Below are 24204 nucleotides of genomic sequence, written 5' to 3'. Positions count from 1 at the left end.
AGAAGACAGGAGAAGATTGGGGCCTTTTATTGGCCCACAGCCGTTCTGTAAGGCAGATGTGCCGTGACTGGGATTTCACATTGATCAGAGCAAGGGCTGCTGAATCTGAAACAAATTTGATTGACGAGCGATATTGTGATCTAGCACTAGCAAAGAAACTGGCTGTGCATAGCTTTAAGCCACCTTTGAAATTCTTGTCGTTTGTCTGTCGCTACAGCCAGGTTGGAAGGCAGCGTCTCCCTATCTGTTTCCCCCTTATTACTTTTGACAATCCATCAGGGGAGAGCGCGAACGCAGTCCCCCACTACCACAAATTATGCAGTCGAGATTCCCACATTTGGGGAATTCGCATAGGTCAGCCCCGCCGGAGTGCAATGGCCAGGCCTCGCCATGGGTGAACCACCTTCTTGATCATGGTATCTCCCCTGCCAGGTAAGTATGAGTTGTACGGCTCAGGGCAAAAGGACTCCTTCACAGGACCATCGCCCTCACTGACGGTCCCAACAACATGCAAACCACCGAAATCAGAGTTTTCTGCACTGGGTGTCCCTTCTACTTGTCCTCAACACAGAGGAAAGTTTTGTGTTGAGGCCCGGTAGGGCTTGTCTTTCTACATTCAAGTGGAGAAATAAGGCTCACCATTCTAACAGGAAGTGCCACACTTCCACATCAAAGCCGACCGATAGCTACCGCCAGTGTGTGTGTGTGTGTGTGTGTGTGTTTTTTTACCGCCAACAAAAGAACAGTCGAAGCAGCAGCTAGGCCAGAAACACTTTGCAACAATAACTGTTGATATGTTATTGTGTGTCTGTGTGCTACTACAGCAATAGCATACACAGAGTGGCAAATGGGGGAACTGGCACACAAATAACCCCCAACCTGACTAAAATTCCAGTTCATTTCAAAAAGCTTGAGTCCCGGCAGCATGTCAACGCAGTGACAAAGCCAGGCCAGACTCACACACACATTTCTCTTAAACGCAGCGGAAAGAAAGGATTATTTTAAACACTGAAGAGAGGAGGGTGCACCGTTCCCGGAGGTACTGCAATACCGGGTCGATGCGTGGAGTGGACGGAGCAAGCCCCTGTTCCATCTCCCAAGTCCAAAAATCAATTTAATATATGGTCCCCGGGTAGGGGACGTATCAGATATTAAACTGATAAGAACAGATACTACACTTGATCTTAGCCAAAAGGCCGAGAAGCGATGCCCCTGATAGGCTAAGGCCGGCATCACATTCCCCATACAGTCCTCCTCGCCCATGGCCCCGGCAAGCGAGCGTTGCTTTTCAGTGACGATCGCTAAAAACGGAAGAGCAAACCCTTTGATCGAAGCACCTTTAAGACACATGCCTTACGTCAAGCTCTGAAAAATGACTTCAAACCCTCAACCACCAGATTTATCTGCAGCAGACTGAAGTGAACCAGAAGACAGGAGAAGATTGGGGCCTTTTATTGGCCCACAGCCGTTCTGTAAGGCAGATGTGCCGTGACTGGGATTTCACATTGATCAGAGCAAGGGCTGCTGAATCTGAAACAAAGTTGATTGACGAGCGATATTGTGATCTAGCACTAGCGAAGAAACTGGCTGTGCATAGCTTTAAGCCACCTTTGAAATTTTTGTCGTCTGTCTGTCACTACAGCCAGGTTGGAAGGCAGCGTCTCCCTATCTGTTTCCCCCTTAATACTTTTGACAATCCATCAGGGGAGAGCGCGAACGCAGTCCCCCACTACCACAAATTATGCAGTCGAGATTCCCACATTTGGGGAATTCGCATAGGTCAGCCCCGCCGGAGTGCAATGGCCAGGCCTCGCCATGGGTGAACCACCTTCTTGATCATGGTATCTCCCCTGCCAGGTAAGTATGAGTTGTACGGCTCAGGGCAAAAGGACTCCTTCACAGGACCATCGCCCTCACTGACGGTCCCAACAACATGCAAACCACCGAAATCAGAGTTTTCTGCACTGGGTGTCCCTTCTACTTGTCCTCAACACAGAGGAAAGTTTTGTGTTGAGGCCCGGTAGGGCTTGTCTTTCTACATTCAAGTGGAGAAATAAGGCTCACCATTCTAACAGGAAGTGCCACACTTCCACATCAAAGCCGACCGATAGCTACCGCCAGTGTGTGTGTGTTTTTTTACCGCCAACAAAAGAACAGTCGAAGCAGCAGCTAGGCCAGAAACACTTTGCAACAATAACTGTTGATATGTTATTGTGTGTCTGTGTGCTACTACAGCAATAGCATACACAGAGTGGCAAATGGGGGAACTGGCACACAAATAACCCCCAACCTGACTAAAATTCCAGTTCATTTCAAAAAGCTTGAGTCCCGGCAGCATGTCAACGCAGTGACAAAGCCAGGCCAGACTCACACACACATTTCTCTTAAACGCAGCAGAAAGAAAGGATTATTTTAAACACTGAAGAGAGGAGGGTGCACCGTTCCCGGAGGTACTGCAATACCGGGTCGATGCGTGGAGTGGACGGAGCAAGCCCCTGTTCCATCTCTCAAGTCCAAAAATCAATTTAATATATGGTCCCCGGGTAGGGGACGTATCAGATATTAAACTGATAAGAACAGATACTACACTTGATCTTAGCCAAAAGGCCGAGAAGCGATGCCCCTGATAGGCTAAGGCTGGCATCACATTCCCCATACAGTCCTCCTCGCCCATGGCCCCGGCAAGCGAGCGTTGCTTTTCAGTGACGATCGCTAAAAACGGAAGAGCAAACCCTTTGATCGAAGCACCTTTAAGACACATGCCTTACGTCAAGCTCTGAAAAATGACTTCAAACCCTCAACCACCAGATTTATCTGCAGCAGACTGAAGTGAACCAGAAGACAGGAGAAGATTGGGGCCTTTTATTGGCCCACAGCCGTTCTGTAAGGCAGATGTGCCGTGACTGGGATTTCACATTGATCAGAGCAAGGGCTGCTGAATCTGAAACAAAGTTGATTGACGAGCGATATTGTGATCTAGCACTAGCAAAGAAACTGGCTGTGCATAGCTTTAAGCCACCTTTGAAATTCTTGTCGTCTGTCTGTCGCTACAGCCAGGTTGGAAGGCAGCGTCTCCCTATCTGTTTCCCCCTTATTACTTTTGACAATCCATCAGGGGAGAGCGCGAACGCAGTCCCCCACTACCACAAATTATGCAGTCGAGATTCCCACATTTGGGGAATTCGCATAGGTCAGCCCCGCCGGAGTGCAATGGCCAGGCCTCGCCATGGGTGAACCACCTTCTTGATCATGGTATCTCCCCTGCCAGGTAAGTATGAGTTGTACGGCTCAGGGCAAAAGGAGTCCTTCACAGGACCATCGCCCTCACTGACGGTCCCAACAACATGCAAACCACCGAAATCAGAGTTTTCTGCACTGGGTGTCCCTTCTACTTGTCCTCAACACAGAGGAAAGTTTTGTGTTGAGGCCCGGTAGGGCTTGTCTCTCTACATTCAAGTGGAGAAATAAGGCTCACCATTCTAACAGGAAGTGCCACACTTCCACATCAAAGCCGACCGATAGCTACCGCCAGTGTGTGTGTGTGTGTGTGTGTGTGTGTGTGTTTTTGTACCGCCAACAAAAGAACAGTCGAAGCAGCAGCTAGGCCAGAAACACTTTGCAACAATAACTGTTGATATGTTATTGTGTGTCTGTGTGCTACTACAGCAATAGCATACACAGAGTGGCAAATGGGGGAACTGGCACACAAATAACCCCCAACCTGACTAAAATTCCAGTTCATTTCAAAAAGCTTGAGTCCCGGCAGCATGTCAACGCAGTGACAAAGCCAGGCCAGACTCACACACACATTTCTCTTAAACGCAGCGGAAAGAAAGGATTATTTTAAACACTGAAGAGAGGAGGGTGCACCGTTCCCGGAGGTACTGCAATACCGGGTCGATGCGTGGAGTGGACGGAGCAAGCCCCTGTTCCATCTCCCAAGTCCAAAAATCAATTTAATATATGGTCCCCGGGTAGGGGACGTATCAGATATTAAACTGATAAGAACAGATACTACACTTGATCTTAGCCAAAAGGCCGAGAAGCGATGCCCCTGATAGGCTAAGGCCGGCATCACATTCCCCATACAGTCCTCCTCGCCCATGGCCCCGGCAAGCGAGCGTTGCTTTTCAGTGACTATCGCTAAAAACGGAAGAGCAAACCCTTTGATCGAAGCACCTTTAAGACACATGCCTTACGTCAAGCTCTGAAAAATGACTTCAAACCCTCAACCACCAGATTTATCTGCAGCAGACTGAAGTGAACCAGAAGACAGGAGAAGATTGGGGCCTTTTATTGGCCCACAGCCGTTCTGTAAGGCAGATGTGCCGTGACTGGGATTTCACATTGATCAGAGCAAGGGCTGCTGAATCTGAAACAAAGTTGATTGACGAGCGATATTGTGATCTAGCACTAGCGAAGAAACTGGCTGTGCATAGCTTTAAGCCACCTTTGAAATTTTTGTCGTCTGTCTGTCACTACAGCCAGGTTGGAAGGCAGCGTCTCCCTATCTGTTTCCCCCTTAATACTTTTGACAATCCATCAGGGGAGAGCGCGAACGCAGTCCCCCACTACCACAAATTATGCAGTCGAGATTCCCACATTTGGGGAATTCGCATAGGTCAGCCCCGCCGGAGTGCAATGGCCAGGCCTCGCCATGGGTGAACCACCTTCTTGATCATGGTATCTCCCCTGCCAGGTAAGTATGAGTTGTACGGCTCAGGGCAAAAGGACTCCTTCACAGGACCATCGCCCTCACTGACGGTCCCAACAACATGCAAACCACCGAAATCAGAGTTTTCTGCACTGGGTGTCCCTTCTACTTGTCCTCAACACAGAGGAAAGTTTTGTGTTGAGGCCCGGTAGGGCTTGTCTTTCTACATTCAAGTGGAGAAATAAGGCTCACCATTCTAACAGGAAGTGCCACACTTCCACATCAAAGCCGACCGATAGCTACCGCCAGTGTGTGTGTGTTTTTTTACCGCCAACAAAAGAACAGTCGAAGCAGCAGCTAGGCCAGAAACACTTTGCAACAATAACTGTTGATATGTTATTGTGTGTCTGTGTGCTACTACAGCAATAGCATACACAGAGTGGCAAATGGGGGAACTGGCACACAAATAACCCCCAACCTGACTAAAATTCCAGTTCATTTCAAAAAGCTTGAGTCCCGGCAGCATGTCAGCGCAGTGACAAAGCCAGGCCAGACTCACACACACATTTCTCTTAAACGCAGCGGAAAGAAAGGATTATTTTAAACACTGAAGAGAGGAGGGTGCACCGTTCCCGGAGGTACTGCAATACCGGGTCGATGCGTGGAGTGGACGGAGCAAGCCCCTGTTCCATCTCCCAAGTCCAAAAATCAATTTAATATATGGTCCCCGGGTAGGGGACGTATCAGATATTAAACTGATAGGAACAGATTTTTTTTTTTTTTTTTTTTTTTTTTCGTAAAGTTTTATTGTCACAAAAACAATTTCAAGAATCTTTTATACAAGATATTATACTTTTAAAATCACATCTTGAATAAATAAACATTTTTAGCAATTAAACAAGTTGTGTTTACACTATGCATTAAAATGATAAATAGATGCATTTGTTTAATTGTTTACAAGGTTGTTTGAAAGTTTTATTGTTGTGTCGATATTTAGTCATGCCAAAATTATTATTATTTTTTTTTTTTTTAAATTCTGGAGCGAAGCTGGAAAAGATTCTCCTCAAAAGTTCATTGTTGTTCAGGAGCGCAGTGAGCCCTTACCAAGAAAAACTCAGTCTGCTCTCCCAAAGAGATGTGGTCTCTCGGGATCCTGTCTTTGTGCTCAGAGGAGACCCTCACCCTGCTGCTCCTTCCCACCTGCCTCTCCCGGAGAGTCAGGCCGCCGCTGCTTCGAACTTTTCCTGTGGGGCTCCGGCTCCTTCATCCGAATGGACACAGAGGCGATGTTTCTTTGTGACTGTGTCCTGGGCCCACCGCCTGCAGTGACAGTCTTTCTGGCCGTCACTGCTGCCGTATGGATCACAGCCACGGGGGGGGATCTGCTTGTGCTTCCTTGCCAGAAAGTTTGTGGAGGTCTGGGTGGCGTCTTTTGGGGGCGGCTTGTGTGAAAGACCAGCTACGCTGGTGGGACCTCCCTTGCTGGCAAGCACGGGAATTAGTAAAGAGCCGGCTAGTGCCCACTGTTCTAATGCAGCGCTGCACTCCCAGAGCGATACCTTGCCGAGCTCAGGGACGCCACAACCTGGTCGGCAGCGAGTTTTTGAGCTCCGGGAGTGCATTACGGACCTGACTGGGAGGATCTCATGAGCCACCATTGCTGACAGGTCCCGGAGTCTGTTTGGCAGAGCAGGTGGTTCACGTTGCGCCAAAGAGTGGTGGCTTTGCCTAGTGCAATCCTGCGCGCTGGACTCACTGGTACTCGCTCCTGCACAACAATAGGAGAGAACAATGTTAATTAAAAAATACAACTCTTGTTTGAAACCAAGGTGTCTTAAAAAGGTCAGGTTAAAAGAAAACTCTGTTGGTGAGCTGATAAAAGTCAAGTGTGTTAAAAGGATGCTTTTACTGTTTCCCACTAGCGTGCTGCCCTTCACGTCCTTCAAATAATACTGGTGTGTTAAAAACAGCGGGTATCCTTCCTGTTTTAAAAACACATCTGACAAAAAAGGTTAAGATGAGATGAAACCACATGAGCTCTAACTTTCAACGTCACACTTCTCAAAAGGAAAGTTGAGAGGGTGAAAGTCATAAGTATGTTTTAAAACCAACAGACAAAGCATTTTAAAAACACTTGAGAAGAACCAGGTGTTACATTTCTTGTGAATGGAGCTCTTCCTTCACTCTTACTGGAGAAGTGTAAGGGTGTTGAGCTCCATTTCCCTTCCGGACTCTAGGGGGTGGCCTTTCACGCAGTCTTTTGTTAAACATCGAGTCCTTCGGGGTTGATTGCAGAGCTATGTTTAAAAAGGAGGCCTCATTGGGGGAATCGGAGGGGAAGACTCTGGGCTCCTCCACAGATGAACTGTCTGAGAAGTTCCCAGCTCTTCCCCTCTTCTCCAAGACTACTGGAGACTCCGGAGACAATTCTGATAATGGCCTCTTAGCCTGCTGGGCCAGGGGGAGGGGCACTTCCTCACTCTCACTCTCACTCCCAGAGCAAGAAGAGCCAGAGCTAGTTCCGCCCTCTGCCTGCACTGCACCCCCCCCCCTCCTCCTCCATACTCTCCACTTGAGGGGCAGTTGCTGCAGGCCCCTCCCCCTCTCCCTCTCCCTCCTCACCTGACTCCTCTCCTCCAGTCACAGGATTTGGAGGGAGATTTGAATTTTCTGGCTCAGGCTCTCCAAATAGCTCGTTAACCATTGCATTCTGTCCGCCATTTTCTTTTTCATTTCCGACCTTCTTTGCTGCCTTAACTTTGTTGGCAAAAGATTTCGGGCAATCTCTGAAGAGATGGTTGCTGTCTCCACAAAGATTACACTTTCTGCCATTGGTGCATTCCTCGAAAGTATGACCAATCTCTCTACACTTTCCACAAATAATCTGCTTACACGCTTCTGCAAGGTGTCCTTGCTCACCGCACTTGCGGCAGAGCTTGGGCTGGCCTTGATAATGAATGTAACCACGGTTGTGTCCCAAAACTATCATGGATGGCAGATGTTTCAGGCCCTGGAAGCCCTGAGGGTCCTGCCATTGCTGGACAGGAACCCTCCAGGAACAGTTCCAGATACCATCCTCATCTCTCACCTTCATAGCCTGGCCTTTGACCGTGCAATGTCTTCCCAGCCACATACATATGTCATCTGCATTCACCATTTCATTGAACATCCTGACAATGACCGTTTTGGAGGCATTGTCAGTCAGTTTCTCAACGTTAAACACAGGAAACTGGGCTCTTGCATTTTCAAAACGTGTCCAAAATTCTCTAAGCAGGATTGCTGAGCGAAAGCTTACATCAAAGCCTTTGCCTTGTGGTAAAGTGAGGATACAATTCAGGTCGTCTGGGGTAAAGTTTAAGGCTTTTTGAAGTAGTTTTCTTGAAAAATCCAGCCTCGACATCCATAATGGCACATCATCAACTACTTTGAAAGCAAAACGGACACTGTGGTGCCTCCGCATGCCGGCACTAGCAGCCGACATGGTGGAGGCACCACAGGCTAAAACACTAAAATCAACTAAAACAGTGAATAAATAGCTAAAAAACAATACCTACAAAAGTTTAAAACTAGAGAAAAAGTGACCAAACTTACCTTGGATGTTAGGAACCAGTTTAGCCACCAGAGGAGGAGGCTCGCTCGAACAATATGGTCTTCTATGGAGCTACCTCAACTATGTGGAAGTTGAAATTGACTTCACAGAAGACAAACACTATCCTCCCAGTACTGCCAAAACCAGTGCCACAGACAGGCACAGGCTCAGACAGCGCAGGAGGCGATCGCAGTCAGGGTCTTATAGGTAAGATCGAAACAGCATCTGATAAGAACAGATACTACACTTGATCTTAGCCAAAAGGCCGAGAAGCGATGCCCCTGATAGGCTAAGGCCGGCATCACATTCCCCATACAGTCCTCCTCGCCCATGGCCCCGGCAAGCGAGCGTTGCTTTTCAGTGACGATCGCTAAAAACGGAAGAGCAAACCCTTTGATCGAAGCACCTTTAAGACACATGCCTTACGTCAAGCTCTGAAAAATGACTTCAAACCCTCAACCACCAGATTTATCTGCAGCAGACTGAAGTGAACCAGAAGACAGGAGAAGATTGGGGCCTTTTATTGGCCCACAGCCGTTCTGTAAGGCAGATGTGCCGTGACTGGGATTTCACATTGATCAGAGCAAGGGCTGCTGAATCTGAAACAAAGTTGATTGACGAGCGATATTGTGATCTAGCACTAGCGAAGAAACTGGCTGTGCATAGCTTTAAGCCACCTTTGAAATTTTTGTCGTCTGTCTGTCACTACAGCCAGGTTGGAAGGCAGCGTCTCCCTATCTGTTTCCCCCTTAATACTTTTGACAATCCATCAGGGGAGAGCGCGAACGCAGTCCCCCACTACCACAAATTATGCAGTCGAGATTCCCACATTTGGGGAATTCGCATAGGTCAGCCCCGCCGGAGTGCAATGGCCAGGCCTCGCCATGGGTGAACCACCTTCTTGATCATGGTATCTCCCCTGCCAGGTAAGTATGAGTTGTACGGCTCAGGGCAAAAGGACTCCTTCACAGGACCATCGCCCTCACTGACGGTCCCAACAACATGCAAACCACCGAAATCAGAGTTTTCTGCACTGGGTGTCCCTTCTACTTGTCCTCAACACAGAGGAAAGTTTTGTGTTGAGGCCCGGTAGGGCTTGTCTTTCTACATTCAAGTGGAGAAATAAGGCTCACCATTCTAACAGGAAGTGCCACACTTCCACATCAAAGCCGACCGATAGCTACCGCCAGTGTGTGTGTGTTTTTTTACCGCCAACAAAAGAACAGTCGAAGCAGCAGCTAGGCCAGAAACACTTTGCAACAATAACTGTTGATATGTTATTGTGTGTCTGTGTGCTACTACAGCAATAGCATACACAGAGTGGCAAATGGGGGAACTGGCACACAAATAACCCCCAACCTGACTAAAATTCCAGTTCATTTCAAAAAGCTTGAGTCCCGGCAGCATGTCAACGCAGTGACAAAGCCAGGCCAGACTCACACACACATTTCTCTTAAACGCAGCGGAAAGAAAGGATTATTTTAAACACTGAAGAGAGGAGGGTGCACCGTTCCCGGAGGTACTGCAATACCGGGTCGATGCGTGGAGTGGACGGAGCAAGCCCCTGTTCCATCTCTCAAGTCCAAAAATCAATTTAATATATGGTCCCCGGGTAGGGGACGTATCAGATATTAAACTGATAAGAACAGATACTACACTTGATCTTAGCCAAAAGGCCGAGAAGCGATGCCCCTGATAGGCTAAGGCTGGCATCACATTCCCCATACAGTCCTCCTCGCCCATGGCCCCGGCAAGCGAGCGTTGCTTTTCAGTGACGATCGCTAAAAACGGAAGAGCAAACCCTTTGATCGAAGCACCTTTAAGACACATGCCTTACGTCAAGCTCTGAAAAATGACTTCAAACCCTCAACCACCAGATTTATCTGCAGCAGACTGAAGTGAACCAGAAGACAGGAGAAGATTGGGGCCTTTTATTGGCCCACAGCCGTTCTGTAAGGCAGATGTGCCGTGACTGGGATTTCACATTGATCAGAGCAAGGGCTGCTGAATCTGAAACAAAGTTGATTGACGAACGATATTGTGATCTAGCACTAGCAAAGAAACTGGCTGTGCATAGCTTTAAGCCACCTTTGAAATTCTTGTCGTCTGTCTGTCGCTACAGCCAGGTTGGAAGGCAGCGTGTCCCTATCTGTTTCCCCCTTATTACTTTTGACAATCCATCAGGGGAGAGCGCGAACGCAGTCCCCCACTACCACAAATTATGCAGTTGAGATTCCCACATTTGGGGAATTCGCATAGGTCAGCCCCGCCGGAGTGCAATGGCCAGGCCTCGCCATGGGTGAACCACCTTCTTGATCATGGTATCTCCCCTGCCAGGTAAGTATGAGTTGTACGGCTCAGGGCAAAAGGAGTCCTTCACAGGACCATCGCCCTCACTGACGGTCCCAACAACATGCAAACCACCAAAATCAGAGTTTTCTGCACTGGGTGTCCCTTCTACTTGTCCTCCACACAGAGGAAAGTTTTGTGTTGAGGCCCGGTAGGGCTTGTCTCTCTACATTCAAGTGGAGAAATAAGGCTCACCATTCTAACAGGAAGTGCCACACTTCCACATCAAAGCCGACCGATAGCTACCGCCAGTGTGTGTGTGTGTGTGTGTGTGTGTGTTTTTGTACCGCCAACAAAAGAACAGTCGAAGCAGCAGCTAGGCCAGAAACACTTTGCAACAATAACTGTTGATATGTTATTGTGTGTCTGTGTGCTACTACAGCAATAGCATACACAGAGTGGCAAATGGGGGAACTGGCACACAAATAACCCCCAACCTGACTAAAATTCCAGTTCATTTCAAAAAGCTTGAGTCCCGGCAGCATGTCAACGCAGTGACAAAGCCAGGCCAGACTCACACACACATTTCTCTTAAACGCAGCGGAAAGAAAGGATTATTTTAAACACTGAAGAGAGGAGGGTGCACCGTTCCCGGAGGTACTGCAATACCGGGTCGATGCGTGGAGTGGACGGAGCAAGCCCCTGTTCCATCTCCCAAGTCCAAAAATCAATTTAATATATGGTCCCGGGGTAGGGGACGTATCAGATATTAAACTGATAAGAACAGATACTACACTTGATCTTAGCCAAAAGGCCGAGAAGCGATGCCCCTGATAGGCTAAGGCCGGCATCACATTCCCCATACAGTCCTCCTCGCCCATGGCCCCGGCAAGCGAGCGTTGCTTTTCAGTGACGATCGCTAAAAACGGAAGAGCAAACCCTTTGATCGAAGCACCTTTAAGACACATGCCTTACGTCAAGCTCTGAAAAATGACTTCAAACCCTCAACCACCAGATTTATCTGCAGCAGACTGAAGTGAACCAGAAGACAGGAGAAGATTGGGGCCTTTTATTGGCCCACAGCCGTTCTGTAAGGCAGATGTGCCGTGACTGGGATTTCACATTGATCAGAGCAAGGGCTGCTGAATCTGAAACAAAGTTGATTGACGAGCGATATTGTGATCTAGCACTAGCGAAGAAACTGGCTGTGCATAGCTTTAAGCCACCTTTGAAATTTTTGTCGTCTGTCTGTCACTACAGCCAGGTTGGAAGGCAGCGTCTCCCTATCTGTTTCCCCCTTAATACTTTTGACAATCCATCAGGGGAGAGCGCGAACGCAGTCCCCCACTACCACAAATTATGCAGTCGAGATTCCCACATTTGGGGAATTCGCATAGGTCAGCCCCGCCGGAGTGCAATGGCCAGGCCTCGCCATGGGTGAACCACCTTCTTGATCATGGTATCTCCCCTGCCAGGTAAGTATGAGTTGTACGGCTCAGGGCAAAAGGAGTCCTTCACAGGACCATCGCCCTCACTGACGGTCCCAACAACATGCAAACCACCGAAATCAGAGTTTTCTGCACTGGGTGTCCCTTCTACTTGTCCTCAACACAGAGGAAAGTTTTGTGTTGAGGCCCGGTAGGGCTTGTCTTTCTACATTCAAGTGGAGAAATAAGGCTCACCATTCTAACAGGAAGTGCCACACTTCCACATCAAAGCCGACCGATAGCTACCGCCAGTGTGTGTGTGTTTTTTTACCGCCAACAAAAGAACAGTCGAAGCAGCAGCTAGGCCAGAAACACTTTGCAACAATAACTGTTGATATGTTATTGTGTGTCTGTGTGCTACTACAGCAATAGCATACACAGAGTGGCAAATGGGGGAACTGGCACACAAATAACCCCCAACCTGACTAAAATTCCAGTTCATTTCAAAAAGCTTGAGTCCCGGCAGCATGTCAACGCAGTGACAAAGCCAGGCCAGACTCACACACACATTTCTCTTAAACGCAGCGGAAAGAAAGGATTATTTTAAACACTGAAGAGAGGAGGGTGCACCGTTCCCGGAGGTACTGCAATACCGGGTCGATGCGTGGAGTGGACGGAGCAAGCCCCTGTTCCATCTCCCAAGTCCAAAAATCAATTTAATATATGGTCCCCGGGTAGGGGACGTATCAGATATTAAACTGATAAGAACAGATACTACACTTGATCTTAGCCAAAAGGCCGAGAAGCGATGCCCCTGATAGGCTAAGGCCGGCATCACATTCCCCATACAGTCCTCCTCGCCCATGGCCCCGGCAAGCGAGCGTTGCTTTTCAGTGACGATCACTAAAAACGGAAGAGCAAACCCTTTGATCGAAGCACCTTTAAGACACATGCCTTACGTCAAGCTCTGAAAAATGACTTCAAACCCTCAACCACCAGATTTATCTGCAGCAGACTGAAGTGAACCAGAAGACAGGAGAAGATTGGGGCCTTTTATTGGCCCACAGCCGTTCTGTAAGGCAGATGTGCCGTGACTGGGATTTCACATTGATCAGAGCAAGGGCTGCTGAATCTGAAACAAAGTTGATTGACGAGCGATATTGTGATCTAGCACTAGCGAAGAAACTGGCTGTGCATAGCTTTAAGCCACCTTTGAAATTTTTGTCGTCTGTCTGTCACTACAGCCAGGTTGGAAGGCAGCGTCTCCCTATCTGTTTCCCCCTTAATACTTTTGACAATCCATCAGGGGAGAGCGCGAACGCAGTCCCCCACTACCACAAATTATGCAGTCGAGATTCCCACATTTGGGGAATTCGCATAGGTCAGCCCCGCCGGAGTGCAATGGCCAGGCCTCGCCATGGGTGAACCACCTTCTTGATCATGGTATCTCCCCTGCCAGGTAAGTATGAGTTGTACGGCTCAGGGCAAAAGGACTCCTTCACAGGACCATCGCCCTCACTGACGGTCCCAACAACATGCAAACCACCGAAATCAGAGTTTTCTGCACTGGGTGTCCCTTCTACTTGTCCTCAACACAGAGGAAAGTTTTGTGTTGAGGCCCGGTAGGGCTTGTCTTTCTACATTCAAGTGGAGAAATAAGGCTCACCATTCTAACAGGAAGTGCCACACTTCCACATCAAAGCCGACCGATAGCTACCGCCAGTGTGTGTGTGTTTTTTTACCGCCAACAAAAGAACAGTCGAAGCAGCAGCTAGGCCAGAAACACTTTGCAACAATAACTGTTGATATGTTATTGTGTGTCTGTGTGCTACTACAGCAATAGCATACACAGAGTGGCAAATGGGGGAACTGGCACACAAATAACCCCCAACCTGACTAAAATTCCAGTTCATTTCAAAAAGCTTGAGTCCCGGCAGCATGTCAACGCAGTGACAAAGCCAGGCCAGACTCACACACACATTTCTCTTAAACGCAGCGGAAAGAAAGGATTATTTTAAACACTGAAGAGAGGAGGGTGCACCGTTCCCGGAGGTACTGCAATACCGGGTCGATGCGTGGAGTGGACGGAGCAAGCCCCTGTTCCATCTCTCAAGTCCAAAAATCAATTTAATATATGGTCCCCGGGTAGGGGACGTATCAGATATTAAACTGATAAGAACAGATACTACACTTGATCTTAGCCAAAAGGCCGAGAAGCGATGCCCCTGATAGGCTAAGGCTGGCATCACATTCCCCATACAGTCCTCCTCGCCCATGGCCCCGGCAAGCGAGCGTTGCTTTTCAGTGACGATCGCTAAAAACGGAAGAGCAAACCCTTTGATCGAAGCACCTTTAAGACACATGCCTTACGTCAAGCTCTGAAAAATGACTTCAAACCCTCAACCACCAGATTTATCTGCAGCAGACTGAAGTGAACCAGAAGACAGGAGAAGATTGGGGCCTTTTATTGGCCCACAGCCGTTCTGTAAGGCAGATGTGCCGTGACTGGGATTTCACATTGATCAGAGCAAGGGCTGCTGAATCTGAAACAAAGTTGATTGACGAACGATATTGTGATCTAGCACTAGCAAAGAAACTGGCTGTGCATAGCTTTAAGCCACCTTTGAAATTCTTGTCGTCTGTCTGTCGCTACAGCCAGGTTGGAAGGCAGCGTGTCCCTATCTGTTTCCCCCTTATTACTTTTGACAATCCATCAGGGGAGAGCGCGAACGCAGTCCCCCACTACCACAAATTATGCAGTTGAGATTCCCACATTTGGGGAATTCGCATAGGTCAGCCCCGCCGGAGTGCAATGGCCAGGCCTCGCCATGGGTGAACCACCTTCTTGATCATGGTATCTCCCCTGCCAGGTAAGTATGAGTTGTACGGCTCAGGGCAAAAGGACTCCTTCACAGGACCATCGCCCTCACTGACGGTCCCAACAACATGCAAACCACCGAAATCAGAGTTTTCTGCACTGGGTGTCCCTTCTACTTGTCCTCAACACAGAGGAAAGTTTTGTGTTGAGGCCCGGTAGGGCTTGTCTTTCTACATTCAAGTGGAGAAATAAGGCTCACCATTCTAACAGGAAGTGCCACACTTCCACATCAAAGCCGACCGATAGCTACCGCCAGTGTGTGTGTGTTTTTTTACCGCCAACAAAAGAACAGTCGAAGCAGCAGCTAGGCCAGAAACACTTTGCAACAATAACTGTTGATATGTTATTGTGTGTCTGTGTGCTACTACAGCAATAGCATACACAGAGTGGCAAATGGGGGAACTGGCACACAAATAACCCCCAACCTGACTAAAATTCCAGTTCATTTCAAAAAGCTTGAGTCCCGGCAGCATGTCAACGCAGTGACAAAGCCAGGCCAGACTCACACACACATTTCTCTTAAACGCAGCGGAAAGAAAGGATTATTTTAAACACTGAAGAGAGGAGGGTGCACCGTTCCCGGAGGTACTGCAATACCGGGTCGATGCGTGGAGTGGACGGAGCAAGCCCCTGTTCCATCTCCCAAGTCCAAAAATCAATTTAATATATGGTCCCCGGGTAGGGGACGTATCAGATATTAAACTGATAAGAACAGATACTACACTTGATCTTAGCCAAAAGGCCGAGAAGCGATGCCCCTGATAGGCTAAGGCCGGCATCACATTCCCCATACAGTCCTCCTCGCCCATGGCCCCGGCAAGCGAGCGTTGCTTTTCAGTGACGATCGCTAAAAACGGAAGAGCAAACCCTTTGATCGAAGCACCTTTAAGACACATGCCTTACGTCAAGCTCTGAAAAATGACTTCAAACCCTCAACCACCAGATTTATCTGCAGCAGACTGAAGTGAACCAGAAGACAGGAGAAGATTGGGGCCTTTTATTGGCCCACAGCCGTTCTGTAAGGCAGATGTGCCGTGACTGGGATTTCACATTGATCAGAGCAAGGGCTGCTGAATCTGAAACAAAGTTGATTGACGAGCGATATTGTGATCTAGCACTAGCGAAGAAACTGGCTGTGCATAGCTTTAAGCCACCTTTGAAATTTTTGTCGTCTGTCTGTCACTACAGCCAGGTTGGAAGGCAGCGTCTCCCTATCTGTTTCCCCCTTAATACTTTTGACAATCCATCAGGGGAGAGCGCGAACGCAGTCCCCCACTACCACAAATTATGCAGTCGAGATTCCCACATTTGGGGAATTCGCATAGGTCAGCCCCGCCGGAGTGCAATGGCCAGGCCTCGCCATGGGTGAACCACCTTCTTGATCATGGTATCTCCCCTGCCAGGTAAGTATGAGTTGTACAGCTCAGGGCAAAAGGACTCCTTCACAGGACCATCGCCCTCACTGACGGTCCCAACAACATGCAAACCACCGAAATCAGAGTTTTCTGCACTGGGTGTCCCTTCTACTTGTCCTCAACACAGAGGAAAGTTTTGTGTTGAGGCCCGGTAGGGCTTGTCTTTCTACATTCAAGTGGAGAAATAAGGCTCACCATTCTAACAGGAAGTGCCACACTTCCACATCAAAGCCGACCGATAGCTACCGCCAGTGTGTGTGTGTTTTTTTACCGCCAACAAAAGAACAGTCGAAGCAGCAGCTAGGCCAGAAACACTTTGCAACAATAACTGTTGATATGTTATTGTGTGTCTGTGTGCTACTACAGCAATAGCATACACAGAGTGGCAAATGGGGGAACTGGCACACAAATAACCCCCAACCTGACTAAAATTCCAGTTCATTTCAAAAAGCTTGAGTCCCGGCAGCATGTCAACGCAGTGACAAAGCCAGGCCAGACTCACACACACATTTCTCTTAAACGCAGCGGAAAGAAAGGATTATTTTAAACACTGAAGAGAGGAGGGTGCACCGTTCCCGGAGGTACTGCAATACCGGGTCGATGCGTGGAGTGGACGGAGCAAGCCCCTGTTCCATCTCCCAAGTCCAAAAATCAATTTAATATATGGTCCCCGGGTAGGGGACGTATCAGATATTAAACTGATAAGAACAGATACTACACTTGATCTTAGCCAAAAGGCCGAGAAGCGATGCCCCTGATAGGCTAAGGCCGGCATCACATTCCCCATACAGTCCTCCTCGCCCATGGCCCCGGCAAGCGAGCGTTGCTTTTCAGTGACGATCGCTAAAAACGGAAGAGCAAACCCTTTGATCGAAGCACCTTTAAGACACATGCCTTACGTCAAGCTCTGAAAAATGACTTCAAACCCTCAACCACCAGATTTATCTGCAGCAGACTGAAGTGAACCAGAAGACAGGAGAAGATTGGGGCCTTTTATTGGCCCACAGCCGTTCTGTAAGGCAGATGTGCCGTGACTGGGATTTCACATTGATCAGAGCAAGGGCTGCTGAATCTGAAACAAAGTTGATTGACGAGCGATATTGTGATCTAGCACTAGCGAAGAAACTGGCTGTGCATAGCTTTAAGCCACCTTTGAAATTTTTGTCGTCTGTCTGTCACTACAGCCAGGTTGGAAGGCAGCGTCTCCCTATCTGTTTCCCCCTTAATACTTTTGACAATCCATCAGGGGAGAGCGCGAACGCAGTCCCCCACTACCACAAATTATGCAGTCGAGATTCCCACATTTGGGGAATTCGCATAGGTCAGCCCCGCCGGAGTGCAATGGCCAGGCCTCGCCATGGGTGAACCACCTTCTTGATCATGGTATCTCCCCTGCCAGGTAAGTATGAGTTGTACGGCTCAGGGCAAAAGGAGTCCTTCACAGGACCATCGCCCTCACTGACGGTGCCAACAACATGCAAACCACCAAAATCAGAGTTTTCTGCACTGGGTGTCCCTTCTACTTGTCCTCCACACAGAGGAAAGTTTTGTGTTGAGGCCCGGTAGGGCTTGTCTCTCTACATTCAAGTGGAGAAATAAGGCTCACCATTCTAACAGGAAGTGCCACACTTCCACATCAAAGCCGACCGATAGCTACCGCCAGTGTGTGTGTGTGTGTGTGTGTGTGTGTGTTTTTGTACCGCCAACAAAAGAACAGTCGAAGCAGCAGCTAGGCCAGAAACACTTTGCAACAATAACTGTTGATATGTTATTGTGTGTCTGTGTGCTACTACAGCAATAGCATACACAGAGTGGCAAATGGGGGAACTGGCACACAAATAACCCCCAACCTGACTAAAATTCCAGTTCATTTCAAAAAGCTTGAGTCCCGGCAGCATGTCAACGCAGTGACAAAGCCAGGCCAGACTCACACACACATTTCTCTTAAACGCAGCGGAAAGAAAGGATTATTTTAAACACTGAAGAGAGGAGGGTGCACCGTTCCCGGAGGTACTGCAATACCGGGTCGATGCGTGGAGTGGACGGAGCAAGCCCCTGTTCCATCTCCCAAGTCCAAAAATCAATTTAATATATGGTCCCCGGGTAGGGGACGTATCAGATATTAAACTGATAAGAACAGATACTACACTTGATCTTAGCCAAAAGGCCGAGAAGCGATGCCCCTGATAGGCTAAGGCCGGCATCACATTCCCCATACAGTCCTCCTCGCCCATGGCCCCGGCAAGCGAGCGTTGCTTTTCAGTGACGATCGCTAAAAACGGAAGAGCAAACCCTTTGATCGAAGCACCTTTAAGACACATGCCTTACGTCAAGCTCTGAAAAATGACTTCAAACCCTCAACCACCAGATTTATCTGCAGCAGACTGAAGTGAACCAGAAGACAGGAGAAGATTGGGGCCTTTTATTGGCCCACAGCCGTTCTGTAAGGCAGATGTGCCGTGACTGGGATTTCACATTGATCAGAGCAAGGGCTGCTGAATCTGAAACAAAGTTGATTGACGAGCGATATTGTGATCTAGCACTAGCGAAGAAACTGGCTGTGCATAGCTTTAAGCCACCTTTGAAATTTTTGTCGTCTGTCTGTCACTACAGCCAGGTTGGAAGGCAGCGTCTCCCTATCTGTTTCCCCCTTAATACTTTTGACAATCCATCAGGGGAGAGCGCGAACGCAGTCCCCCACTACCACAAATTATGCAGTCGAGATTCCCACATTTGGGGAATTCGCATAGGTCAGCCCCGCCGGAGTGCAATGGCCAGGCCTCGCCATGGGTGAACCACCTTCTTGATCATGGTATCTCCCCTGCCAGGTAAGTATGAGTTGTACGGCTCAGGGCAAAAGGACTCCTTCACAGGACCATCGCCCTCACTGACGGTCCCAACAACATGCAAACCACCGAAATCAGAGTTTTCTGCACTGGGTGTCCCTTCTACTTGTCCTCAACACAGAGGAAAGTTTTGTGTTGAGGCCCGGTAGGGCTTGTCTTTCTACATTCAAGTGGAGAAATAAGGCTCACCATTCTAACAGGAAGTGCCACACTTCCACATCAAAGCCGACCGATAGCTACCGCCAGTGTGTGTGTGTTTTTTTACCGCCAACAAAAGAACAGTCGAAGCAGCAGCTAGGCCAGAAACACTTTGCAACAATAACTGTTGATATGTTATTGTGTGTCTGTGTGCTACTACAGCAATAGCATACACAGAGTGGCAAATGGGGGAACTGGCACACAAATAACCCCCAACCTGACTAAAATTCCAGTTCATTTCAAAAAGCTTGAGTCCCGGCAGCATGTCAGCGCAGTGACAAAGCCAGGCCAGACTCACACACACATTTCTCTTAAACGCAGCGGAAAGAAAGGATTATTTTAAACACTGAAGAGAGGAGGGTGCACCGTTCCCGGAGGTACTGCAATACCGGGTCGATGCGTGGAGTGGACGGAGCAAGCCCCTGTTCCATCTCCCAAGTCCAAAAATCAATTTAATATATGGTCCCCGGGTAGGGGACGTATCAGATATTAAACTGATAAGAACAGATACTACACTTGATCTTAGCCAAAAGGCCGAGAAGCGATGCCCCTGATAGGCTAAGGCCGGCATCACATTCCCCATACAGTCCTCCTCGCCCATGGCCCCGGCAAGCGAGCGTTGCTTTTCAGTGACGATCGCTAAAAACGGAAGAGCAAACCCTTTGATCGAAGCACCTTTAAGACACATGCCTTACGTCAAGCTCTGAAAAATGACTTCAAACCCTCAACCACCAGATTTATCTGCAGCAGACTGAAGTGAACCAGAAGACAGGAGAAGATTGGGGCCTTTTATTGGCCCACAGCCGTTCTGTAAGGCAGATGTGCCGTGACTGGGATTTCACATTGATCAGAGCAAGGGCTGCTGAATCTGAAACAAAGTTGATTGACGAGCGATATTGTGATCTAGCACTAGCGAAGAAACTGGCTGTGCATAGCTTTAAGCCACCTTTGAAATTTTTGTCGTCTGTCTGTCACTACAGCCAGGTTGGAAGGCAGCGTCTCCCTATCTGTTTCCCCCTTAATACTTTTGACAATCCATCAGGGGAGAGCGCGAACGCAGTCCCCCACTACCACAAATTATGCAGTCGAGATTCCCACATTTGGGGAATTCGCATAGGTCAGCCCCGCCGGAGTGCAATGGCCAGGCCTCGCCATGGGTGAACCACCTTCTTGATCATGGTATCTCCCCTGCCAGGTAAGTATGAGTTGTACAGCTCAGGGCAAAAGGACTCCTTCACAGGACCATCGCCCTCACTGACGGTCCCAACAACATGCAAACCACCGAAATCAGAGTTTTCTGCACTGGGTGTCCCTTCTACTTGTCCTCAACACAGAGGAAAGTTTTGTGTTGAGGCCCGGTAGGGCTTGTCTTTCTACATTCAAGTGGAGAAATAAGGCTCACCATTCTAACAGGAAGTGCCACACTTCCACATCAAAGCCGACCGATAGCTACCGCCAGTGTGTGTGTGTTTTTTTACCGCCAACAAAAGAACAGTCGAAGCAGCAGCTAGGCCAGAAACACTTTGCAACAATAACTGTTGATATGTTATTGTGTGTCTGTGTGCTACTACAGCAATAGCATACACAGAGTGGCAAATGGGGGAACTGGCACACAAATAACCCCCAACCTGACTAAAATTCCAGTTCATTTCAAAAAGCTTGAGTCCCGGCAGCATGTCAACGCAGTGACAAAGCCAGGCCAGACTCACACACACATTTCTCTTAAACGCAGCGGAAAGAAAGGATTATTTTAAACACTGAAGAGAGGAGGGTGCACCGTTCCCGGAGGTACTGCAATACCGGGTCGATGCGTGGAGTGGACGGAGCAAGCCCCTGTTCCATCTCTCAAGTCCAAAAATCAATTTAATATATGGTCCCCGGGTAGGGGACGTATCAGATATTAAACTGATAAGAACAGATACTACACTTGATCTTAGCCAAAAGGCCGAGAAGCGATGCCCCTGATAGGCTAAGGCTGGCATCACATTCCCCATACAGTCCTCCTCGCCCATGGCCCCGGCAAGCGAGCGTTGCTTTTCAGTGACGATCGCTAAAAACGGAAGAGCAAACCCTTTGATCGAAGCACCTTTAAGACACATGCCTTACGTCAAGCTCTGAAAAATGACTTCAAACCCTCAACCACCAGATTTATCTGCAGCAGACTGAAGTGAACCAGAAGACAGGAGAAGATTGGGGCCTTTTATTGGCCCACAGCCGTTCTGTAAGGCAGATGTGCCGTGACTGGGATTTCACATTGATCAGAGCAAGGGCTGCTGAATCTGAAACAAAGTTGATTGACGAACGATATTGTGATCTAGCACTAGCAAAGAAACTGGCTGTGCATAGCTTTAAGCCACCTTTGAAATTCTTGTCGTCTGTCTGTCGCTACAGCCAGGTTGGAAGGCAGCGTGTCCCTATCTGTTTCCCCCTTATTACTTTTGACAATCCATCAGGGGAGAGCGCGAACGCAGTCCCCCACTACCACAAATTATGCAGTTGAGATTCCCACATTTGGGGAATTCGCATAGGTCAGCCCCGCCGGAGTGCAATGGCCAGGCCTCGCCATGGGTGAACCACCTTCTTGATCATGGTATCTCCCCTGCCAGGTAAGTATGAGTTGTACGGCTCAGGGCAAAAGGAGTCCTTCACAGGACCATCGCCCTCACTGACGGTCCCAACAACATGCAAACCACCAAAATCAGAGTTTTCTGCACTGGGTGTCCCTTCTACTTGTCCTCCACACAGAGGAAAGTTTTGTGTTGAGGCCCGGTAGGGCTTGTCTCTCTACATTCAAGTGGAGAAATAAGGCTCACCATTCTAACAGGAAGTGCCACACTTCCACATCAAAGCCGACCGATAGCTACCGCCAGTGTGTGTGTGTGTGTGTGTGTGTGTGTGTTTTTGTACCGCCAACAAAAGAACAGTCGAAGCAGCAGCTAGGCCAGAAACACTTTGCAACAATAACTGTTGATATGTTATTGTGTGTCTGTGTGCTACTACAGCAATAGCATACACAGAGTGGCAAATGGGGGAACTGGCACACAAATAACCCCCAACCTGACTAAAATTCCAGTTCATTTCAAAAAGCTTGAGTCCCGGCAGCATGTCAACGCAGTGACAAAGCCAGGCCAGACTCACACACACATTTCTCTTAAACGCAGCGGAAAGAAAGGATTATTTTAAACACTGAAGAGAGGAGGGTGCACCGTTCCCGGAGGTACTGCAATACCGGGTCGATGCGTGGAGTGGACGGAGCAAGCCCCTGTTCCATCTCCCAAGTCCAAAAATCAATTTAATATATGGTCCCCGGGTAGGGGACGTATCAGATATTAAACTGATAAGAACAGATACTACACTTGATCTTAGCCAAAAGGCCGAGAAGCGATGCCCCTGATAGGCTAAGGCCGGCATCACATTCCCCATACAGTCCTCCTCGCCCATGGCCCCGGCAAGCGAGCGTTGCTTTTCAGTGACGATCGCTAAAAACGGAAGAGCAAACCCTTTGATCGAAGCACCTTTAAGACACATGCCTTACGTCAAGCTCTGAAAAATGACTTCAAACCCTCAACCACCAGATTTATCTGCAGCAGACTGAAGTGAACCAGAAGACAGGAGAAGATTGGGGCCTTTTATTGGCCCACAGCCGTTCTGTAAGGCAGATGTGCCGTGACTGGGATTTCACATTGATCAGAGCAAGGGCTGCTGAATCTGAAACAAAGTTGATTGACGAGCGATATTGTGATCTAGCACTAGCGAAGAAACTGGCTGTGCATAGCTTTAAGCCACCTTTGAAATTTTTGTCGTCTGTCTGTCACTACAGCCAGGTTGGAAGGCAGCGTCTCCCTATCTGTTTCCCCCTTAATACTTTTGACAATCCATCAGGGGAGAGCGCGAACGCAGTCCCCCACTACCACAAATTATGCAGTCGAGATTCCCACATTTGGGGAATTCGCATAGGTCAGCCCCGCCGGAGTGCAATGGCCAGGCCTCGCCATGGGTGAACCACCTTCTTGATCATGGTATCTCCCCTGCCAGGTAAGTATGAGTTGTACGGCTCAGGGCAAAAGGACTCCTTCACAGGACCATCGCCCTCACTGACGGTCCCAACAACATGCAAACCACCGAAATCAGAGTTTTCTGCACTGGGTGTCCCTTCTACTTGTCCTCAACACAGAGGAAAGTTTTGTGTTGAGGCCCGGTAGGGCTTGTCTTTCTACATTCAAGTGGAGAAATAAGGCTCACCATTCTAACAGGAAGTGCCACACTTCCACATCAAAGCCGACCGATAGCTACCGCCAGTGTGTGTGTGTTTTTTTACCGCCAACAAAAGAACAGTCGAAGCAGCAGCTAGGCCAGAAACACTTTGCAACAATAACTGTTGATATGTTATTGTGTGTCTGTGTGCTACTACAGCAATAGCATACACAGAGTGGCAAATGGGGGAACTGGCACACAAATAACCCCCAACCTGACTAAAATTCCAGTTCATTTCAAAAAGCTTGAGTCCCGGCAGCATGTCAACGCAGTGACAAAGCCAGGCCAGACTCACACACACATTTCTCTTAAACGCAGCGGAAAGAAAGGATTATTTTAAACACTGAAGAGAGGAGGGTGCACCGTTCCCGGAGGTACTGCAATACCGGGTCGATGCGTGGAGTGGACGGAGCAAGCCCCTGTTCCATCTCCCAAGTCCAAAAATCAATTTAATATATGGTCCCCGGGTAGGGGACGTATCAGATATTAAACTGATAAGAACAGATACTACACTTGATCTTAGCCAAAAGGCCGAGAAGCGATGCCCCTGATAGGCTAAGGCCGGCATCACATTCCCCATACAGTCCTCCTCGCCCATGGCCCCGGCAAGCGAGCGTTGCTTTTCAGTGACGATCGCTAAAAACGGAAGAGCAA

At 48.6% G+C, this 24204-nt stretch overlaps 29 non-coding genes and 2 pseudogenes across 29 annotated transcripts; all 31 read right to left on the bottom strand.

The window, feature by feature from the left end:
- Positions 1 to 276: 276 nt before the first annotated feature.
- LOC132956999 (U1 spliceosomal RNA) lies at positions 277 to 440 on the bottom strand. Its single transcript, XR_009666223.1, has one exon. It is a non-coding gene; the product is annotated as a U1 spliceosomal RNA (small nuclear RNA).
- Positions 441 to 1017: 577 nt separating this feature from the next.
- On the bottom strand, positions 1018 to 1208 carry LOC132957374 (U2 spliceosomal RNA). The gene has a single exon (XR_009666578.1). It is a non-coding gene; the product is annotated as a U2 spliceosomal RNA (small nuclear RNA).
- Positions 1209 to 1701: 493 nt separating this feature from the next.
- LOC132956989 (U1 spliceosomal RNA) lies at positions 1702 to 1865 on the bottom strand. Its single transcript, XR_009666217.1, has one exon. It is a non-coding gene; the product is annotated as a U1 spliceosomal RNA (small nuclear RNA).
- Positions 1866 to 2428: 563 nt separating this feature from the next.
- LOC132956929 (U2 spliceosomal RNA) lies at positions 2429 to 2619 on the bottom strand. Its single transcript, XR_009666181.1, has one exon. It is a non-coding gene; the product is annotated as a U2 spliceosomal RNA (small nuclear RNA).
- Positions 2620 to 3112: 493 nt separating this feature from the next.
- On the bottom strand, positions 3113 to 3276 carry LOC132956977 (U1 spliceosomal RNA). Its single transcript, XR_009666216.1, has one exon. It is a non-coding gene; the product is annotated as a U1 spliceosomal RNA (small nuclear RNA).
- Positions 3277 to 3859: 583 nt separating this feature from the next.
- Positions 3860 to 4050, bottom strand: LOC132957372 (U2 spliceosomal RNA). The gene has a single exon (XR_009666576.1). It is a non-coding gene; the product is annotated as a U2 spliceosomal RNA (small nuclear RNA).
- Positions 4051 to 4543: 493 nt separating this feature from the next.
- Positions 4544 to 4707, bottom strand: LOC132956965 (U1 spliceosomal RNA). The gene has a single exon (XR_009666210.1). It is a non-coding gene; the product is annotated as a U1 spliceosomal RNA (small nuclear RNA).
- A 563-nt stretch (positions 4708 to 5270) lies between these two features.
- Positions 5271 to 5477, bottom strand: LOC132956966 (U2 spliceosomal RNA; annotated as a pseudogene).
- Positions 5478 to 8424: 2947 nt separating this feature from the next.
- Positions 8425 to 8520, bottom strand: LOC132956974 (U2 spliceosomal RNA; annotated as a pseudogene).
- A 493-nt stretch (positions 8521 to 9013) lies between these two features.
- Positions 9014 to 9177, bottom strand: LOC132956954 (U1 spliceosomal RNA). Its single transcript, XR_009666199.1, has one exon. It is a non-coding gene; the product is annotated as a U1 spliceosomal RNA (small nuclear RNA).
- A 563-nt stretch (positions 9178 to 9740) lies between these two features.
- On the bottom strand, positions 9741 to 9931 carry LOC132956928 (U2 spliceosomal RNA). The gene has a single exon (XR_009666180.1). It is a non-coding gene; the product is annotated as a U2 spliceosomal RNA (small nuclear RNA).
- Positions 9932 to 10424: 493 nt separating this feature from the next.
- On the bottom strand, positions 10425 to 10588 carry LOC132957211 (U1 spliceosomal RNA). The gene has a single exon (XR_009666426.1). It is a non-coding gene; the product is annotated as a U1 spliceosomal RNA (small nuclear RNA).
- Positions 10589 to 11167: 579 nt separating this feature from the next.
- Positions 11168 to 11358, bottom strand: LOC132956938 (U2 spliceosomal RNA). Its single transcript, XR_009666190.1, has one exon. It is a non-coding gene; the product is annotated as a U2 spliceosomal RNA (small nuclear RNA).
- Positions 11359 to 11851: 493 nt separating this feature from the next.
- Positions 11852 to 12015, bottom strand: LOC132956943 (U1 spliceosomal RNA). Its single transcript, XR_009666195.1, has one exon. It is a non-coding gene; the product is annotated as a U1 spliceosomal RNA (small nuclear RNA).
- Positions 12016 to 12578: 563 nt separating this feature from the next.
- On the bottom strand, positions 12579 to 12769 carry LOC132957370 (U2 spliceosomal RNA). The gene has a single exon (XR_009666575.1). It is a non-coding gene; the product is annotated as a U2 spliceosomal RNA (small nuclear RNA).
- A 493-nt stretch (positions 12770 to 13262) lies between these two features.
- On the bottom strand, positions 13263 to 13426 carry LOC132956931 (U1 spliceosomal RNA). Its single transcript, XR_009666184.1, has one exon. It is a non-coding gene; the product is annotated as a U1 spliceosomal RNA (small nuclear RNA).
- Positions 13427 to 13989: 563 nt separating this feature from the next.
- LOC132956927 (U2 spliceosomal RNA) lies at positions 13990 to 14180 on the bottom strand. The gene has a single exon (XR_009666179.1). It is a non-coding gene; the product is annotated as a U2 spliceosomal RNA (small nuclear RNA).
- A 493-nt stretch (positions 14181 to 14673) lies between these two features.
- LOC132957210 (U1 spliceosomal RNA) lies at positions 14674 to 14837 on the bottom strand. Its single transcript, XR_009666425.1, has one exon. It is a non-coding gene; the product is annotated as a U1 spliceosomal RNA (small nuclear RNA).
- A 563-nt stretch (positions 14838 to 15400) lies between these two features.
- Positions 15401 to 15591, bottom strand: LOC132957369 (U2 spliceosomal RNA). Its single transcript, XR_009666574.1, has one exon. It is a non-coding gene; the product is annotated as a U2 spliceosomal RNA (small nuclear RNA).
- A 493-nt stretch (positions 15592 to 16084) lies between these two features.
- On the bottom strand, positions 16085 to 16248 carry LOC132956919 (U1 spliceosomal RNA). Its single transcript, XR_009666172.1, has one exon. It is a non-coding gene; the product is annotated as a U1 spliceosomal RNA (small nuclear RNA).
- A 563-nt stretch (positions 16249 to 16811) lies between these two features.
- LOC132957368 (U2 spliceosomal RNA) lies at positions 16812 to 17002 on the bottom strand. Its single transcript, XR_009666573.1, has one exon. It is a non-coding gene; the product is annotated as a U2 spliceosomal RNA (small nuclear RNA).
- Positions 17003 to 17495: 493 nt separating this feature from the next.
- Positions 17496 to 17659, bottom strand: LOC132956908 (U1 spliceosomal RNA). Its single transcript, XR_009666161.1, has one exon. It is a non-coding gene; the product is annotated as a U1 spliceosomal RNA (small nuclear RNA).
- Positions 17660 to 18240: 581 nt separating this feature from the next.
- LOC132957367 (U2 spliceosomal RNA) lies at positions 18241 to 18431 on the bottom strand. The gene has a single exon (XR_009666572.1). It is a non-coding gene; the product is annotated as a U2 spliceosomal RNA (small nuclear RNA).
- Positions 18432 to 18924: 493 nt separating this feature from the next.
- Positions 18925 to 19088, bottom strand: LOC132956897 (U1 spliceosomal RNA). Its single transcript, XR_009666150.1, has one exon. It is a non-coding gene; the product is annotated as a U1 spliceosomal RNA (small nuclear RNA).
- A 563-nt stretch (positions 19089 to 19651) lies between these two features.
- Positions 19652 to 19842, bottom strand: LOC132957366 (U2 spliceosomal RNA). Its single transcript, XR_009666571.1, has one exon. It is a non-coding gene; the product is annotated as a U2 spliceosomal RNA (small nuclear RNA).
- A 493-nt stretch (positions 19843 to 20335) lies between these two features.
- LOC132956885 (U1 spliceosomal RNA) lies at positions 20336 to 20499 on the bottom strand. Its single transcript, XR_009666138.1, has one exon. It is a non-coding gene; the product is annotated as a U1 spliceosomal RNA (small nuclear RNA).
- A 563-nt stretch (positions 20500 to 21062) lies between these two features.
- LOC132956926 (U2 spliceosomal RNA) lies at positions 21063 to 21253 on the bottom strand. The gene has a single exon (XR_009666178.1). It is a non-coding gene; the product is annotated as a U2 spliceosomal RNA (small nuclear RNA).
- Positions 21254 to 21746: 493 nt separating this feature from the next.
- Positions 21747 to 21910, bottom strand: LOC132957209 (U1 spliceosomal RNA). The gene has a single exon (XR_009666424.1). It is a non-coding gene; the product is annotated as a U1 spliceosomal RNA (small nuclear RNA).
- A 581-nt stretch (positions 21911 to 22491) lies between these two features.
- On the bottom strand, positions 22492 to 22682 carry LOC132957365 (U2 spliceosomal RNA). Its single transcript, XR_009666570.1, has one exon. It is a non-coding gene; the product is annotated as a U2 spliceosomal RNA (small nuclear RNA).
- Positions 22683 to 23175: 493 nt separating this feature from the next.
- Positions 23176 to 23339, bottom strand: LOC132956874 (U1 spliceosomal RNA). Its single transcript, XR_009666127.1, has one exon. It is a non-coding gene; the product is annotated as a U1 spliceosomal RNA (small nuclear RNA).
- A 563-nt stretch (positions 23340 to 23902) lies between these two features.
- Positions 23903 to 24093, bottom strand: LOC132957364 (U2 spliceosomal RNA). Its single transcript, XR_009666569.1, has one exon. It is a non-coding gene; the product is annotated as a U2 spliceosomal RNA (small nuclear RNA).
- Positions 24094 to 24204: the final 111 nt, after the last annotated feature.

Source organism: Labrus mixtus, chromosome 22 (assembly GCF_963584025.1).
Source record: "Labrus mixtus chromosome 22, fLabMix1.1, whole genome shotgun sequence".
In the NCBI taxonomy this organism is placed as follows: Eukaryota; Metazoa; Chordata; class Actinopteri; order Labriformes; family Labridae; genus Labrus; species Labrus mixtus.
This window is presented reverse-complemented; position numbering and strand designations above follow the sequence as displayed.